This window comes from Delphinus delphis, chromosome 2 (assembly GCF_949987515.2).
Source record: "Delphinus delphis chromosome 2, mDelDel1.2, whole genome shotgun sequence".
NCBI classification, from domain to species: Eukaryota; Metazoa; Chordata; class Mammalia; order Artiodactyla; family Delphinidae; genus Delphinus; species Delphinus delphis.
Genome location: NC_082684.1, coordinates 86,579,326 through 86,585,325, shown reverse-complemented (window position 1 = coordinate 86,585,325; position 6,000 = coordinate 86,579,326).

The window sequence follows — 6,000 nt, the reverse complement described above, 5'->3', positions numbered from 1 at the left end:
GAATCCGCCTGCCAATGCAGGGGACATGGGTTTGAGCCCTGGTCCAGGAGGATCCCACATGTCGCAGAGCAACTAAGCCCGCGTGCCACAACTACTGAAACCCACGCGCGTAGAGCCCAGTGCTCCACAACAAGAGAAGCCACTGCAACGAGAAGCCCATGCACTGCGACGAAGAGTAGCCCCCGCTCCCCACAGCTAGAGAAAGCCAGCATGCAGCAACAAAGACCCAACGCAGCGATAAATAAAATTAATTAAAAAGATACAGTTGTTCCATGGCCTTTAAAAATTTTGCTCAAATCAAACTCTGTTATAAATGTTATAAATAGTATAAAAACAAACTGTCAGTTATAAATGTATTGGGAAATGAAAATAGTAAAACATTTATGTAGTACAGTATAACTTATAACATTAGAAACATTGAAAATTCCAGTTTTTTTTTTTTTTTTTCAAAAACATCTAGAAAATAACGTCAAGCATGTCTGCCTCTCTGTATAACTTATACAGAGTGAGCATCTTTTCTGTGCCTTGGCAAATTGTCATGTTTCTAAGTTTGGATCAGCTTCCAAAATTTTACCCTTTGTGTTCCAAAGTTGTGAAATACTTCCAAGAGTTCCTTTAGTGTGAAGATTTTTGGCAGTGTCATTCCTTCTGGGACATTCATCTTAACCACTTTTTTTTTCTTTTTTGAAATTTGCCTTCACTAGCTTCCTCTGACATGCATTCTCTCAAATATCAGTGGTGTCAACAATTCCATAGTTAACTACTACTCCTATAACTCCAGTATAACTTGTATAACATCTAGATTTTACCCAAATTTCACTTCCAGCATTATCACTTTAGTTCCTTTGCTGCATTAAAAAAATTTTTTTTTAATTTACTTATTTTTTATTTACTTATATATATATATTTTTGGCTGTGTTGGGTCTTCATTGCTGCGCACAGCCTTTCTCAAATTGTGGCGAGCGGGGGCTGCTCTTCATGGTGGTGCATGGGCTTCTCATTGCGGTGCCTTCTCGTTGCGGAGCACAGGCTCTAGGCACTCGGGCTTCAGTAGTTGTGGCACACAGGCTCAGTAGTTGTGGCTCATGGGCTCTAGAGCACAGGCTGAGTAGTTGTGGCACACGGGCTTAGTTGCTCCGCGGCATGTGGGATCTTCCCAGACCAGGGCCTGAACCCATGGCCCCTGCATTGGCAGGCGGATTCTTAACCACTGCGCCACCAGGGAAGCCCTTTGCTGCATTTTTATCTTTGTTGGCCATTCCCTCTTTTGATTATCCATTTTTGTAAAATGTCACATGGGTTTATCACTGGGAGACAAGGAGACAGCACGACTACACGCTTTGCTCTCCGTCCCGAACTGAGCAACAGATGTGCAATGTCCAATCACCAACAGACTCTGGGGAATTCTCTGGCGGTCCAGTGGTTAGGACTGTGTGTTTTCACTGCCAAAGACCCTGGTTCGATCCCTGGTCAAGGAACTAAGATCCCACAAGCCACTTGGCGTGGCCAAAAGAAACAAAAGCAAAAAAACCAAAGACCAACAGACTCTGAAGGAAGTTACATAATTGGTCACTGATCATGACACACATCTGTTATTTAGTGATTTGTGGACTGAAGAACTAGCCACGTAATTTGCACTTTATGAAATTACTCACAGTTAATATACCATCATAAGTGAAATTTGAACCGTGTTGTTGAGGACCAATGTTAATTAATTAAAACATGGTAACTGAAAATCGTGCGTGTAGGAACTGTACAAGCTGAGGATGTCATTTACTAAAGCAGCAGCTTTCTAAAGCAAAACTACAGGATATAAAAGGATGAATAGACACATTAATAGGGGAGACGTTAACAAACATCTCCCAAACCTAGATAGATTAAAGTGGACAAAAAAAATTAAGAATATAGTAGACCTAAACAACATAATCAGTTTGTTAGTTGGGTCCTGCAGTACGCAGATACTGAAAGATTTGGGAGCACAAAAGGTTTAAGTTGCTGCACTAAGCCATTCAGTCACAACTCGGCAAGGGAGTACCAAGAAGTGTCCAAGTAGATCATCTAAATTCCACGCATGTTCCTCCCTTCTCTCTTAATCCAAGAGCAGCCTTACCTTCTGTTCATCCACATCAATTGCCCCTGCCAAGATGGTGACTCCTTTACTTGCTTGCTAGTTGCATGCAGCCCAAAAGTCCACAGCAATAGTTTGTAGTCTAGAAGGACACTTGCTGTATCCCCTGGCAAGAGTGGGCCACTTTTAGGGACCAAGATGTCTAACCATGAAGAGCCCAGAGTTGCAGGGACAGAAAGCACAGAGGTCTCCAGGGAGTCATCAGGAATGATGTGGATTGGAGCCACTGCTTGGATCCTGAACCCCAGGTATTCTTCCTACTGGAAACACAGCAACATATAAAGGTTTCTGATTCAGTGCATTCAGTCTGTTTTGTAAATAAGTTCATTTGTATCATTTTTTAGTATCATTAATTTTAATATTTTTTCTTTAGATGCATTTGACATTTACTGTGTAGATAATACATGTATCAATGTTTTTTCTTTTCGTTTCCAGTATTTATACCTTATTTCTTCTCTTACTAAATGGACTGGAGTATATGTGGGGACTTAGTAGCAAGAGTGGAAAGTGATCATAGAGAGCTTTCTAAGTGGGGCTTCCCTGGTAGCTCAGTGGTTAAGAATCTGCCTGCCAATGCAGGGGACATGGGTTTGAGCCCTGGTCCGGGAAGATACCATATGCTGTGAAGACCTAACGCAGCGAAAAAAAAAATTTTTTTTTTTAATGTCTGAAACATTTATATTAACATATTTCCATACAAATAACCCAAAGAAAGTTTGGTATTAGTTGTTTTTTTGGTTGGTTTGTTTTTTAGTACTGCAGGTTCTTATTAGTCATCAATTTTATACATATCAGTGTATACATGTCAATCCCAATCGCCCAATTCAGCACACCACCATCCCCACCCCACCACGGTTTTCCCACCTTGGTGTCCATACGTTTGTTCTCTACATCTGTGTCTCAAATTCTGCCCTGCAAACCAGTTCATCTGTACCATTTCTCTAGGTTCTACATACATGCATTAATATACGATATTTGTTTTTCTCTTACTGACTTACTTCACTGTGTGTGACAGTCTCTAGATCCGTCCACGTCTCAACAAATGACTCAATTTCGTTCCTTTTTATGGCTGAGTAATATTCCATTGTATATATGTACCACATCTTCTTTATCCATTCGTCTGTCAATGGGCATTTAGGTTGCTTCCATGACCTGGCTATTGTAAATAGCACTGCAATGAACGTTGTGGTGCATGTGTCTTTTTGAATTATGGTTTTCCCTGGGTATATGCCCAGTAGTGGGATTACTGGATCATATGGTAATTCTATTTCTAGTTTTTGAAGGAAACTCCATACTGTTCTCCATAGTGGCTGTATCAGTTTACATTCCCACCAACAGTGCAAGAGGGTTCCCTTTTCTACACACCCTCTGCAGCATTTGTTGTTTGTAGATTTTCTGATGATGCCCATTCTAACTGGTGTGAGGTGATACCTCATTGTAGTTTGGATTTGCATTTCTCTAATAATTAGTGATATTGAGAGCTTTTCATGTGCTTCTTGGCCATCTGTATGTCTTCTTTGGAGAAATGTCTATTTAGGTCTTCTGCCCATTTTTGGATTCAGGTTGTTTGTTTCTTTAATATTGAGCTGCATGAGCTGTTTATATATTTTGGAAATTAATCCTTTGTCTGTTGATTCGTTTGCAAATATTTTCTCCCATTCTGAGGGTTGTCTGTTCTTCTTGTTTATGGTTTCCTTTGCTGTGCAAAAGCTTTGAAGCTTCATTAGGTCCCATTTGTTTATTTTTGTTTTTATTTCCATTACTGTAAGAGGTGGATCAAAAAAGATCTTGCTGTGATTTATGTCAAAGAGTGTTCTTCCTATGCTTTCCTCTAAGAGTTTTATAGTGTCCGGTCTTCATTTAGGTCTCTAATCCATTTTGAGTTTATTCCTGTGTATGGTGTTAGGGAGTGTTCTAATTTCATTCTTTTACATGTAGCTGTCCAGTATTCCCAGCACCACTTATTGAAGAGACTGTCTTTTCTCCATTTTATATCCTTGCCTCCTTTGTCATAGGTTAGTTGACCATAGATGCGTGGGTTTCTTTCTGAGCTTTCTATCTTGTTTTGTTGATCTATGTTTCTGTTTTTGTGCCAGTACCATATTGTCTTGATTACTGTAGCTTTATAGGATAGTCTGAAGTCAGGGGGTCTGATTCCTCCAGCTCTGTTTTTTTCCCTCAAGACCGCTTTGGCTTTTCAGGGTCTTTTGTGTCTCCATACAAATTTTAAGATTTTTTGTTCTAGTTCTGTAAAACGTACTATTGGTAATTTGATAGGGATTGCATTGAATCTGTAGATTGCTTCGGGTAGTATAGTCATTTTCACAATATTGATTGTTCCAATAGAAGAACATGGTATATCTCTCCACCTGTTGGTATCATCTTTAATTTCTTTCATCAGTGTCTTATAGTTTTCTGCATACAGGTCTTTTGTCTCCCGAGGTAGGTTTATTCCTAGGTATTTTATTCTTTTTGTTGCAGTGGTAAATGGGAGTGTTCCTTAATTTCCCTTTCAGATTTTTCATCATTAGTATACAGGAATGCAAGAGATTTCCATGCATTAATTTTGTATCCTGCAACTTTACCAAATTCATTAATTAGCTTTAGTACTTCTCTGGTGGCATCTTTAGGATTCTCTATGTATAGTATCATGTCATCTGCAAACAGTGACAGTTTTACTTCTTTTCAAATTTGGATTCCTTGTATTTCTTTTTCTTCTCTGATTGCTGTGGCTAGGACTTCCAAAACTATGTTGAATAATAGTGGTGAGAGTGGACATCCTTGTCTCATTCCTCATCTTAGAGGAAATGCTTTCAGTTTTTCACCATTGAGAATGATGTTTGCTGTGGGTTTGTCATATATGGCCTTTATTATGTTGAGGTAGGTTCCCTCTATGCCCACTTTCTGGAGAGTTTTTTTCATAAATGGGTGTTGAATTTTGTCGAAAGCTTTCTCTGCATCTATTGAGATGATCATATGGTTTTTCTCCTTCAATTTGTTAATGTGGTGTATCACATTGATTGATTTGCGTATATTGAAGAATCCTTGCATCCCTGGGATAAATCCCACTTGATCATGGTGTATGATCCTTTTAATGAGCTGTTGGATTCTGTTTGCTAGTATTTTGTTGAGGATTTTTGCATCTGTATTCATCAGTGATATTGGTCTGTAATTTTCTTTTTGTGTAGTATCTTTGTCTGGTTTTGGTATCAGAGTGATGGTGGCTTCATAGAATGAATTTGGGAGTGCTCCTTCCTCTGGAAGTTTTTGGAAGAGTTTAGGAAGGTTGAGTGTTAGCTCTTCTCTAAATATTTGACAGAATTCACCTGTGTAGCCATCTGGTCCTGGGCTTTTGTTTGTTGGAAGATTTTTTCTTTTTTTTTTTTTTTCGAGGTACGCAGGCCTCTCACTGTTGTGGCTTCTCCCGTTGCAGAGCACAGGCTCCAGACACGCAGGTTCAGCGGCAATGGCTCACGGGCCTAGCCGTTCCGCGGCATGTAGGATCCTCCTGGACCAGGGCACGAACCCATGTCCCCTGCATTGGCAGGCAGACTCACAACCACTGTGCCACCAGGGAAGCCCTGTTGGAAGATTTTTAATCACAGTTTCAATTTCATTACTTGTGATTGGTCTGTTCATATTTTCTATTTCTTCCTGGTTCAGTCTTGGAAGGTTATACCTTTCTAAGAATTTGTCCATTTACTCCAGGTTGTCCACTTTGTCGGCAAAGAGGTGCTTATAGTTGTCTCTTAGGATGCTTTGTATTTCTGCCATGTCTGTTGTAACTCCTCCTTTTTCATTTCTAATTTTATTGATTTGAGTCCTCTCCCTCTTTTTCTTGATGAGTCTGGCTAATGGTTTATCAATTTTGT